The sequence below is a fragment of the Phragmites australis genome, chromosome 22 (genome assembly GCF_958298935.1).
Source record: "Phragmites australis chromosome 22, lpPhrAust1.1, whole genome shotgun sequence".
Classification (NCBI taxonomy): domain Eukaryota; kingdom Viridiplantae; phylum Streptophyta; class Magnoliopsida; order Poales; family Poaceae; genus Phragmites; species Phragmites australis.
Window position 1 is genome coordinate 14,134,651 of NC_084942.1, and position 12,430 is coordinate 14,147,080.

Sequence of the window (12,430 nt, forward strand, 5' to 3'; positions counted from 1 at the left end):
ATAAAGCTGTGTTCATTCTTCAACGCAATATCACAGAAGGCCATCGATCCGACCAAGCTAGATAAGCTGCACGAAGACGTGGTCGAGACTCTATCATAGTTTGAGGCGTGTTTCCCTCCATCGTTTTTTGATATCATGGTGCATCTTATTGTTCACATTGTGAAAGAGATAAGGATTTTTGGCCCTATGTTTCTGCACTAGATGTACCCTTTCAAGAGGTTTATGGGAGTTCTGAAGAAATATGTTCATAACCGAAATCGGCTGGAAGGTTGCATGGCTGAAGGTTGGGGAACCGAGGAGGTCATTGATTTCTGCGTCAACTACATGAATCTCAAATCGATTGGTGTGCCAGTATCTCGCCATGAGAGGAGGCTACAGGGGAAAAGGATGATAGGTGCAAACTCATTCCGCACTAACGACCCTGTTTCATTCATGCAAGCACATTTCGTAGTTTTGCAACAATCAGTTGTAGTGGACCCGTATGTTGAAGAACACCAGAAGATGCTACGCACCAAAAACCTAGGGAAGTCCGATGTTTGGATTGCGTGAGAGCACTGAGATCATTTTTGGCGCCTGATTACATAAACAGGTGATGGATAAGCAAATAGAGTGTGCTCAATTGAATGTGTTGGCTCACGGACTGTTAACTACAATCCTCACATTCCAAAGATATGACATAAATGGCTATACATTTTATACGAGAGCTCAGGATAATAAGAGCACCAACCAAAATAGTGGTGTCTGTATAAATGCCTACGACTGCAATGGAAATAGGGAGACCTACTACGGATTCATAGAGGAGATCTGGGAGCTCGACTATAGAGTGTTAAATGTTCCTCTTTTTCAGTGCCAATGGGTCAGACTCCGAGGGGGCGTGAAGATCGACAAGTACGGTATGACTACAGTGGACCAAAAATTTGTTGGATACAGCGAAGCACCATTCATTGCAAATGATGTTACACAAGTCTTCTATGTAAAGGACCCAGACCCGGCTAACAAGGAAGAGCGCCACGTGGTTCTTCAAGGAAAAAGAAGGATTTTCGGAGTGGAGAATATCGTCGATGAGGAAGATTACAATCAATTTGATGTGCTACCTCCTTTCGGAGAGCACATCGACCTAGGTCCCATGGAAGACACCGACGAACCTCCCTATATACATCGTGATCATAATGAAGGGCGAATCGTTAAAACAGATTAAGTAGCTTTATTTGCATATTAATGAAGGACACGAATTACTATGTATGAATTTGTTTTAGATGCAATTATACCTCACTAATATTATGAAAGCTTCAAATTGTAGTTTATGGTGGAAACTGTCTTTATTATTGAGCATATTGATTTTTTATTTTTAATGAATTAGCAATAGCACAAGCACTATTGCTATGTATTACTATTTTTGACTTTTAGTGAATTAGCAATAGCACTAGCATATTGCTATTTGCATATTACATGATTTATATTAGATATAGCTATGAGCATATTTATTTTCAATTTTTAATGATTTAAAATATTTATCAATGAAATTATGATATATAGGAAGCTCCATTATATTTTTTAATTAATTAGCAAGCCCAAATATAGAAACTTAGGTATGAACATATTTATTTTAATTTTTTATTGAATTAGAAAATTGAACCATGAAATTTAGGTATATACAAAACTTAATTTAGGTATATACCAAGTTCAAATTTAGATAAATATGTTTTAGGATTTTAGGTCAATAGAGTGTTAATAAATATAGATAGTACAAACTTAAGCTAAGACACTTGAGTAGCGCAGCAGTTTGTTCGGTCTTACTTGGGGCAGGTCGTGGGTTTGAGTCTCTGTGCGCGCGCGTAGCTATAACAAATTTTTTGCTCCCCGCACCTGCAGTGAAAGGGGTTTCACTGCCGGTAAACATATTCGGCCGACAGTGAAAGTTGTTTCATTGCCGGTGGACTTCTTGGACCGGCAGTGATATTTGTTTCACTGTCGGTCGTCCTCTTGAACCGGCAGTGAAGGTACCCTTTCACTGCTAGTCGTCATATCACTGCCGGTGGACTTCTTGGGCTGGTAGTGATATTTGTTTCACTGTCGGTCGTCCTCTAGAGCCGGTAGTGAACGTACCCTTTCACTGCCGGTCGTCATATTGAGCATGTAGTGAAAGACCTCCCCTATAAAAGTGCTCGACGCCTGCGCCCTCTGACACTTCCCGTTACTAGCCTATGCCCTCCGCCGAATCACCTCCCGACACTGAGGAGCCCACGCTACCGTGCCTTGAACCCTTGTCCACCATCGCCGTCGCCGAGGACCACCACCTCGACACTGAGGAGCCCGCCGCCTCCTCACTGACGCCGAGGAGCCCGTGCTGCTGTGCACTGCACCCTCGTCCACCACCGACGTCGCCGAGGACCACCAACCCGAAGTCGAGGAGCCCGCCGCCTCCTCCCCGTTGAGCACCCCGATGCTGAGGAGCCCGCACTGCTATGCCCTGCGCCCTCGTCCACCGCCGCCATCGCCGAGGACCACCATCCCGACGTCGAGGAGCCCGCCGGCTCCTCCCCGATGCCGAGGAGCCCGTGCTGTCGTGCCGTGCGCCCTCATCCACCACCGCCGTTGCCGAGGACCACCACCCTGATGTCGAGGTAGGCCTCCCAGCTCCCCCTCCGTTTCCTTCTCCCCTTTGATTCCTAGGGTTTCAGATGATAAGAACAGATGCTTGTGTGCTGGTCCTTTTGTGTGTTAAAATGAGAAGAGCAGATGTTGCCTTGGGTTTTTTGTGTGTTCAAATGATAAGAACAGATACTGCCTCGGTCCTTTTGTGTGTTCAAAAGATAAGAACAGATGCTGCCTCGGACCTTTTGTGTGTTCAAATGATAAGAACAGTTGATGCCTCGGTCATTTTGTGTGTTCAAATGATAAGAACATATGCTGCCTTGGTCCTTTTGTGTGTTCAAATGATAAGAACAGATGTTGCCTCAGTTCTTTTGTGTGTTAAAATGATAAGAACAGATGTTGCTTGTGGTCCTTTTGTGTTCAAATGATAAGAACATATGCTGCTTGTGGTCCTTTTGTGTGTTCAAATGATAAGAACATATGCTACCTTGGTCCTTTTGTATTTTCAAATGATAAGAATAGATGCTTGTGAGTATTTCCCCTCTTCTGTTCCAGATAGTACTGGTACATATTCCCTTTGCTCGATGATGAATTGATACACTGAGACTGGGCAATTTACTGAGTACAATAGTTTAGACCTGTGATTCTCGATCTAGTTGTCTGATATTTGTGGTAGCCCTTGGTGAGACTTGCGGCGGTTCTTGTTGGTCTGTACTTGTTTGAATCCTGTTGTTCAGTCTCTATTTCTGTCTCGGTAGGAAATTGATTGTCCTTTTCAGAATCTGTGCTCTCTGATTTGGTATAGCAGCAAAGTCCGATGTTTATATTGTGTAATTTTTGAGAATTCTGTCCAGGTTTTAATAACTAGATGAGAACTTAGTAAATTGTCTAGTCGTTGATGTACTCAATAGAACAATTAGGGGGCAAGATCTTGATTGTCCTGGGGCCAATTGTTATTCATTTCCTGAGAGTACTTTTATACACCTACTGTCCAATTCTTGCTGTACACATGTCATCGGAAATTTTTGATTACGAATTGCTGTCATTTCTTATTATCACATTATTATTTACAACACTTGTATCTTGGAATGGAACTGAGAGGCAATTTTGCCGATGATGATATGGCTTGAGGATGCAAGAACATGGCCTTATTAGGTTCACATAATAGTGGAAGAAGAAGGATTTGTCCACAGATATGGCTCGAGGATGCAAGAACATGGCCTTATTAGGTTCACATAATAGTGGAAGAAGAAGGATTTGTCCAAAGTGTGGTCAATGTCCTTCATCACTCTTATTTGTGCCTAATAAGGCCATTTGGTATAGCCACTGAGGCCGTATTTCTTTTGTACTTATGTTATATGTTGTATTAAAAATTACACTATTTTCATACTTGTTTTACTCCTATTATATCCAAGTTTTTTGCAAGAAATTTGAATAGTGTTGTATTATTTAATTTGAATAGTTTTTTGCAAGAACAATCTTTATTACTTTAGCCCACGGCTTGGCCATCAATGGAATGAGCTCCTGTAATTTATTTGTATTGTGTTGTAATGTAACATGAACACTATTTTTTCTTCGCAGTAATATTTTTTGGTATTAGTGTGGTTTGTAGTATATCATTTTTGAAAATTCTCTAAAAGTTAGGACTGCTATGACATGGTATGTTGTTCATCGTGGTCGGCAAAGTGGAGTGTTCTCCAGTTAGGAGGAATGCCACACACAAGTTAATGGATTCAAAGGAGCATGTTACAAATGATACAAGTCCAAACATAAAGCTGTTGCGGCATACAACAGTCAAGTCATCCAAGCCGAGCTAAAATTGGCTAACTTCGAAAATAAGAAGAAGTGTGATTTCACGTGTAAAGATGTCATAATCCTAGTTTTGGTTGTTCCCAAGGGGAGCCCATCCTGTGAAAGTGACCGACGCGACGCTATACCGGAAGGCCCCTTATCATTATTTTGCTATGTAAGATGATGTGACTTGTAAGATCAATGTGTAAATTGTCAGTACCTTTATGCCTATTTTCCTATGTAAGATGTGACCTTTTTTGTTAAATGTGGTCATAACGTATTCATTTACAATATTGTATGTGTATGCATTCTATAAATTGACTCCCTCCCTCCTTCCTCAGCTCTGTATCTATAGGACACTCAACTGCTCGTCGTCATCGTATGCAGAACTCTTAGGAAGTGATGCCATCACCAACCGCTCATCACCATCAGATGCAGAACACTCAGGAAGGTGCCTCCTCTGATCTGGCCCAGGTGTCGGAAGGAGATGTGCCGCCGTCACACATTGAAGAAGGTAGCCCCAGTACCTACCTCAACCTGGACCAAACAGACGGTAGTGGAGGTGCTGAGGTAATTCATAAGTAGATGAATTCATCTATTGTACATATGATCGTATAGGTTCTCAATACTTTTTTCGCTTATTTGTAGATGGCTGAGCAATCCCAGGAGCGGCATCGTGTCTGTGGTCCCTCGAAGATGCTTACGGGATGATTTGTGATCCCGAAGGTCTCACCAGCAGGGGAGCCAACTTCACGGGATGATTTGTGATCCCGAAGGTCTCACCAGCAGGGGAGCCAACTTCACTAGAGAGAGTTCTGGGGCCATACAAGTTAGTCTGTGAGATAGTTGTTAAGGATCACGTGCGTATCAACTACAGATTGTCGACTGGCCAAGGAGGTGATTCACACGTGGTTCCTGATTCAATCAAGAATGACATCTTGTGGCCCAAGATATTAGAGAAGTTCGACTTCCCTGAAGGGACATATATGGAAGTAGTTAAGCGTAAGACGCTAATGATCATGGGCCTTTCATTTAAGAATTGGAAGGGCGCACTGAACATAACCTATGTGCAGAAAGGTACAACGCCAAATTTCAGCATATGGCCGCAACTGGAAGATCATTGGCAAGCCTTTGCGGTTTACAAGTTGTTGGAAGAAGCACAAAGGTTGAGTGAGGTGAACAAAGAAAACTCAAAGAAGAACCTCTACCCCCACAAAGTTGGTAGTCATGGATACGTGAGGAAATAACGTCAGTGGTTGAAAGAGCTAGATGAACTGCGAGAGAGAGGTGTCACGCCAAAGATGGAGGGCTGGAGTGAACGATCGACGTGCTTTCTTCTTGGGAGGGGTGCTTCTTACTCGTCTGATGGAAGCTTATACTTTATGACCTTCAAAGACCAGGAAGTGGCACAAACTCTTGCAAAAAAGCTTGTGGAAGCCCACGCGCAGTCTGCACAAGGCTCTTTCAATCCAGACAGGGATATGGACGAGCTCACCTTAACCCTGGGAAACAAGGAGCACGGTGGTTGCACACGAGGCGTTGGTGTGATTGGTTGGAAATATGGATTCCCAGACGCCGTCAACAGTTACAAGAGTCGAAAGAGATCCCAAGTAGAGCGAGATGCAGAACGAGATGCAGAACAAGCTAGGATGTTGGAAATGCTTGAACAAGTGCTACAACGTGAGGGGGAACATACAGATGAAAAAATAGCACAAGCAGTACAACAAGCCCTCATGCGCGAACGGGGTGCCATTGGGAACGAACAGGAACAGCTGGCAACATCTCCTACTGTTGCGCGCTCTAGCCCCGGTGGTCATCGGAGTAGCTGTGTGTCTATGGGAGTTCCAGGAGTTGACCCCATCACTTATCCTGTGAACCTCATCACAGCATAGACACCGTGTGAACTACATATTGATGCTAGGAACATTACCATCAAGGTGGCTTCCGGCGTGGCTTATCCCCAAGGCTACCATGAACATTTGCACGGGCATCCGATATCGGAGGGGTACGCCGTGGTTGAAGTAGACAAGGCAGTTGACTAGTACCATCATGTTGAGGTGGACTACCCGCAGAGGAGGGGGTGGACACTATAGGAGAGAACGAGCACACATTCATCGCGTGGGAGAATGCCTACATAGTGTTTTCACCAGGGACAGCTCCCGAGAACCTCTACTCTCCACGACACCCTGGGCCGCCGTAGCCTCAAAGATCTCCCTCTCCTCAGCCATCTCCTAGAAGTCTACCCTCACTTTCCATTCAGAAAGTAGTATGATGTAAAAACTGACTTTCCGGTACGCAGGGAATATTCATGTCTTGCATTTCCTACTGAATAAAAAGGTTCAATTCATTCCACTGACAAATCCTTTCCTCTTGAAGTGTATGAGGCAGCCACTCGGCAACAATATATGCGGGTTTTATGTTGTTACTAACATGCACGCATTCAGCCTTGACGGAGACACTGTCAGGTTCAATGATCTTGAGGTATGAAATTACATATTGATGCCTTCCTTTCAATTTCTATACGTGTTCAAGGACTAATTCTTTCGATTCTTCAAACGTAGTGCTCCAAACTACGCACAAGTGCGTTACAACCTGCAAAAATACATGCCCTTCAATAACAGATCGCCAGGTTCTTCATGGAACATGTTATCAACCCAAATGACGAGTTTCATGAACCCATTGTGCCATCCACGCGTGAGAGACCTTCAAATGGCACCGTACCTTCTAGTAGAGAGTATGCGACAAGGAGGAAGGCTACCAAGGGGGCATCACTGCCAACTAAAGGTTTCAGCCGGCAGTGATAACCCCCTTATGTCGGTTTCCCGGGCCGGCAGTGATAGTCGGGGACTATCCCTGTCTGTTACCCACTGCTGGCTCCAAAACCGACAGTGAAGGTGGTTTTGGAGCCGATAGTGATGTACTGTTCTGTAGTAGTGTGGCCATTTTAAAATAAGGGTGCAATATAATATATGCTTGCCTTGGTTTTCTGGTTCTTTGTTCACATACAACTCCAGTTCCATGTCCGTCTCGACTTCTTAAATCGTCGACATGTCACTCTCTAATCAATGAAATAATTCATCAAATAAATAAAAGAACGAGTGAAGAGATATGCTTTATGATGCATGATCATGAACGAGATGCAACATGACATGTCATGAAAACATTTACAAAAGAACGCTAATCGATTAGGCTAGAAAAGGTTTAAACATCGCATGAGGAAACCTAAGCTCAGTGGGTACTGAGTGACTGACGATCAGATCAGGTAGGGTGGCGGTTAGACTGTGGGGGTCGAACATAGACAGAGAACAAAATGGTACTAAGTAAACCTAATGGTCAAACTGGACCCATGGTGGTCAGACCGCTAGGTCTAGCGGTTAGACCGACCAAGTGGCTGTCTGACTCCTGACTACGGAGTCTGACTCGAAGTCCAACCGGCCAAGTCTCATTCCGACGGTCAGACGGCCCAGGTGGTGGTCAGATCGCTGGGCCTGGCCGGCAGCACCTCGGCGAGGTCACCGGCGAAGGCTCCAGCGATGCTTTCGACCAAGAGTGGTACCAAAACACTCTACAAGGCTAGGAGAGTTCACTTTGGGTTGTTTGGGCGACATGCACGGGGCCAAACTCAAGGACCCCATGGATGACGTCCATGGCTAAGGGTGGAGCTCGAGCCTACACTAATGGTGTTCGATTCAAGTTTGGGGATGATGGGGAAAACGGTCGGGGAAGTCTTACCTTGGTGTGGGGAAGCTATATAGAAGGTTGGCCGATTCCGTGGAAGCTTCGATTCAAAGATCGGGCTCCGGGGTGGTGGCTGGCCTTGAGGTGGAAGAAGATGTGGGTAAGATTCTCCGGCGAGGAAGATGATGGGAAGGAGCTTGGGGAAGCCTTCAAGAAGCTTGGGGAAGCCTTGTCTGTCAATCTCCAGCCGTCATGGTGGTCGAGGTGGTCGCCCTCTCTCTTTCTCTCTCTCGGTTTTAGTGGAGGACGAAGTGAGTGAGAGAGTCGAGGGGGTCTTATGTGGTGCCTCTGAGGTGTGGTGGTCAGACCACGAGGGATGCAGGTCAGATCACAGGCTAGGCCGACGTGCAGAAAGTCCTCTTTTTTTCTCCGTTTCTTTCAATTCTTTTCCTTATCCTTCTTAAATGTTTTTGGGCCATCTAAACTACCTTACAACAATTCCCACTCATATATATGATGGCAATGCGAGTCATTTATCGACGTAACATTTCAAAAAGTTTTTTGAAACGTTTAACACAAAACCAAAAGTATAATGTAATGATGCATATGCGTGCTCGGTGACTAGGTTAGGATATTTGGGGTGTGACACATCAACCAGGGATGGGTATTTTAGAATAAAAAATAGGTTCTTTAGGTTTTTTTTATGCAATTGCACCCAAAACACTTGAAGAAGAGCACAAATGAATTAGGGAAACATGTATTCCAAAACAGGCATCTCCTGTGGATAAACAGTTCAAAGGTACTCCATATATCCCACTTAAGTTCTCAATGCCTTGTCGAGCTAGTCAAAATGGACATATCATCATCTGCTCAATTCAGCGTTCAGATGAAGTTACCGAGCACGAAAGTTTTAATACTCTGTTTTTTCATAATCTTTGCTAGATTAGACAATCAGTTGGAGAATCAAAACTAGAGGACCTACCAGGTGCAACTATGGTGGCATTCTCAAACAGTAGCTAAAGCCAAAACTGCACTAGAATGTGCGGCAGGGACATGTCCATCATGACCTAAATTTAAGAGGAATTAAGATAAACATGCCTTTTTCAATGAGTAGCAATCACACATGGATTTGTTAACTAACCAAGGAATCTTAGCAGCTAGTAGGGCTGATGTCGGCTTTTGATTCTCTTTTGCAGCCTCGACACTAGCGAATTAGAGATCCAAGATTTGTTTATCTCTGCGATTTCGTCAGAGCGCCAGCAACATAAACGGCCATCTTCACCTCCAGTCCATCCAAATATGCCCCTATTTTGCCCAAGGCTCTGATGGGTGCTTGCAGCTGGAAACACGGCCCTTCTAGAATAGTTTTCGCTGAACCTATTGCTCCCACAGGATCGTTTCTTACAGGGAAGTAACCTAATGTTCCTGCAGTTGTGCCGCCAATCAACCATAGCTGGTCATCGGACAGAGAGTAGTGACAGTCAACAAAATAGTCAACCTGCCATATATGAAAAATGTACAAGTTAAGAAAAGAGAACACAACCTGCCAAATTTGAAAAATAATAGAATTCGAGGAAAGGGAACAATTCTCTTCCTTAGTACGTTCAAACTTAAAAATACAAACAAAATCATTTGCTTCACTGAACTATTGGCGATGATAACTATATCCTCGGGAAAAGAGTAAAAAAGGCAACCATCAAAAAAGCAAACAATATGGTATCTTCTTCGAGGAAATAAAATGGTAGTTGGTATGGCTGTATAGGTTATATGAAACAGAAATGGAAATGAGAAACAAGTCTTTTGATTAAACAACACTATCCTATATAGTTTCACCAGAGAAATGGCATTAACTCAAGAACAGATATCCAAGGACGAATTATAAATAATGGAGAATTACAACCAGACTCATTTCTCAAGAATCAAATGAAGTTATCACTTATTTCGAATGCCTTTCTTTGTCGCACACCACGTACCTGAAGGAGGAAAAGAAGTGTGGAACATCAATATTGATTGTAATGTCGGAACAGCTTTCTAATAATCTATATGAAACTGTCCTTAAGTATCATCAAAGCTCCATGAAAGGCTGAATAGCATAAATGTACAACAAAATCAAGCAGTACTGGATACTTACGTGGTTAAGGTTCCACCTATCAGTGGCCAAGGAACGAGCATCTTCTATACTCAATTCTCTAGTCCCATCATTCCAGTCCCAGATACTGTAAGAGTTTAAGGAAAGCATAACCATCCAAGCTTTCGTAATTTAATAATTTGAACTTTGAAACAAGTAGGGATGCATTCTGATTATCAAGGCGAAGGGTAGAAGCCTCGGAATAATTTTTTTTACCAATTGTACTATTGAATGAGCAACAAAATAACTATGCAGAAAGATGTTACCTTAATGTCTCAATATGGGTTAAACACCAAAGCTTCTGATACATATTTCCAAACAACCCCACTTTGGCAACAGATGTTTCTGCATTCATAACCTAGGGGAGATAAAAAAAAAATCAGAGACAATCATCAGAAATTGATAAGATGTGTGCAAATAACTGTCAGAATCATTAATGAAAAGCTTTAAGTGCATAATCTTGTATATCAAACCTAAATAATACTAGTAATGAGCAACATTTTACTTGTCAATCAACAAAATAAAAGGGGCGCCAGCTACCATTAAAAAAAAAACTACACGTAGAGAACTGATATATAGAGAACTATGTAGCTTAATAATAATAGAATTACTATAAAAGTTCACCATCATGATAACATTGCTATATGAAACTGTGAGAAACATAACTTCAAGCACTATTGAATAGGTTACTAACAAGTAACAACATATTGAACTCGTAAGTCGTAACCTATAACTATTTGTCGAGTTAAACATGACAGGAGTATTTAAGACACAACAGTAGAGAGCTATGACATATTGATAGCAGATGACTGTCCTCATCAATGCCGCCATCGGTGTCAAAGACACATACTAATCCATCAACGGCCGCAGAAATGAGCTTACTCTGTTGATTTGGGGCAAATTTGATCTGTCCAACAAAGAGTAACAAATCAGGACAACACGTGCTAATAATCACCCAGTCCAGAAATTGAAAGTGAATACCCTGCGGCTGAGATGAAATAAGTTAATGCAAAATGAATTTAAGTGATGCAATAACAGCATATTGATGAAATGTTTGGTGCTGAAGTGGTAGAAGTAGCTATAACTTGCCATGCAGTGGGAGAACATACGACACTATTGATTGATATCACGTTGTAAAAATAAGCAATAATAACATTTACCTCCCTCAAAATGTGGAGTCATGGCCCAGGTTTCGAAAACACCCCTCAACTTCAAATTGTTCACTTTCCACCTTCCAACAATCTAAACCAGTCCAACCCCAATCCACTGCCATAAATCATCATGTTATAACGCTGATGGGGCATCCTAGTTAGCCAATGAGATGACCTGGCTATAATGACCCAGGAACTAGAATTAAAAAAGAACCCCTTTGCCTTTTTGACCCCTCTCTTCCTCTCTTTGCCTTTGGCTCCTCCAAATGAGCCATTGTGCTGCATCATTTCACCAGAAGCAGAATCACAGTATTGTTGAGGACCATAAAATAGGAGGACAGCTAGGTGCCATCATTGGCCATTACACATTGGCGGCAGCCGAAGATGGAAGGCACAAGCATCAGACAAGCTCAAGCCAGTATCATACTATCTTCTTCATCCTCTTTGCCAACTTCCTTGCAGCAGCTTAATTCAGTTTCTTGTAGTTGTTTAAGACTGCTCAGCATCTTTTCAGTTAACGCCGTGCTCTCTTATTTCTTCCCTCTCTTAGAAAAGATAAATTATGTAGGTAGTGTTGTGGAAAGTAGAATACATGTGTCGGACAAATAAGGTACCGCTAAGTGACTAATTGGAATGCAGATGATTAATCGGAATGATTCAGGAAACTTGGTATTCATGATATATTTGATGATTGGGGTGAGTCTTCACCCCGAGTCGTCTCGCTCGTGAGGCGACTCAGGGGAACCCTCCGCCGCCACTAGCCCCCTCCCCCCTCCCAGATCCGGCAAGGTCGTCACCGTCTCGGTCGGCTGGAGGCGGCCCCCCTCTCTCTCCCTCTGTTCCCCCCTCTTCCCCCCTCCTCACCTCCCTCCCCTCCCCCTCTCCTCCCCCTGCCCCTATTGTGAGTTGCACCTCCGGCCGGTTCCGCCGCGTGGATGCTTGCTCCGGCTAGATCCGCGCCGTAGTTTGTCGGATCTACTGTTTCCCGGCTGGATCTGCGCGGTAGCATGCCGCGCCTACCCAGCTCTCCTTGTAGTCGGGATGCTGTTGCCTGCTGTCCCGGTCGGACCTCCGACCGGCCATGGCA

The 12,430-nt window shown here is 43.6% G+C and overlaps 1 pseudogene; it reads right to left on the reverse strand.

Annotated features, from left to right (window-relative positions):
- Window positions 1–9,166: 9,166 nt before the first annotated feature.
- Window positions 9,167–10,547, reverse strand: LOC133905247 (WD repeat-containing protein GTS1-like; annotated as a pseudogene).
- Window positions 10,548–12,430: the final 1,883 nt, after the last annotated feature.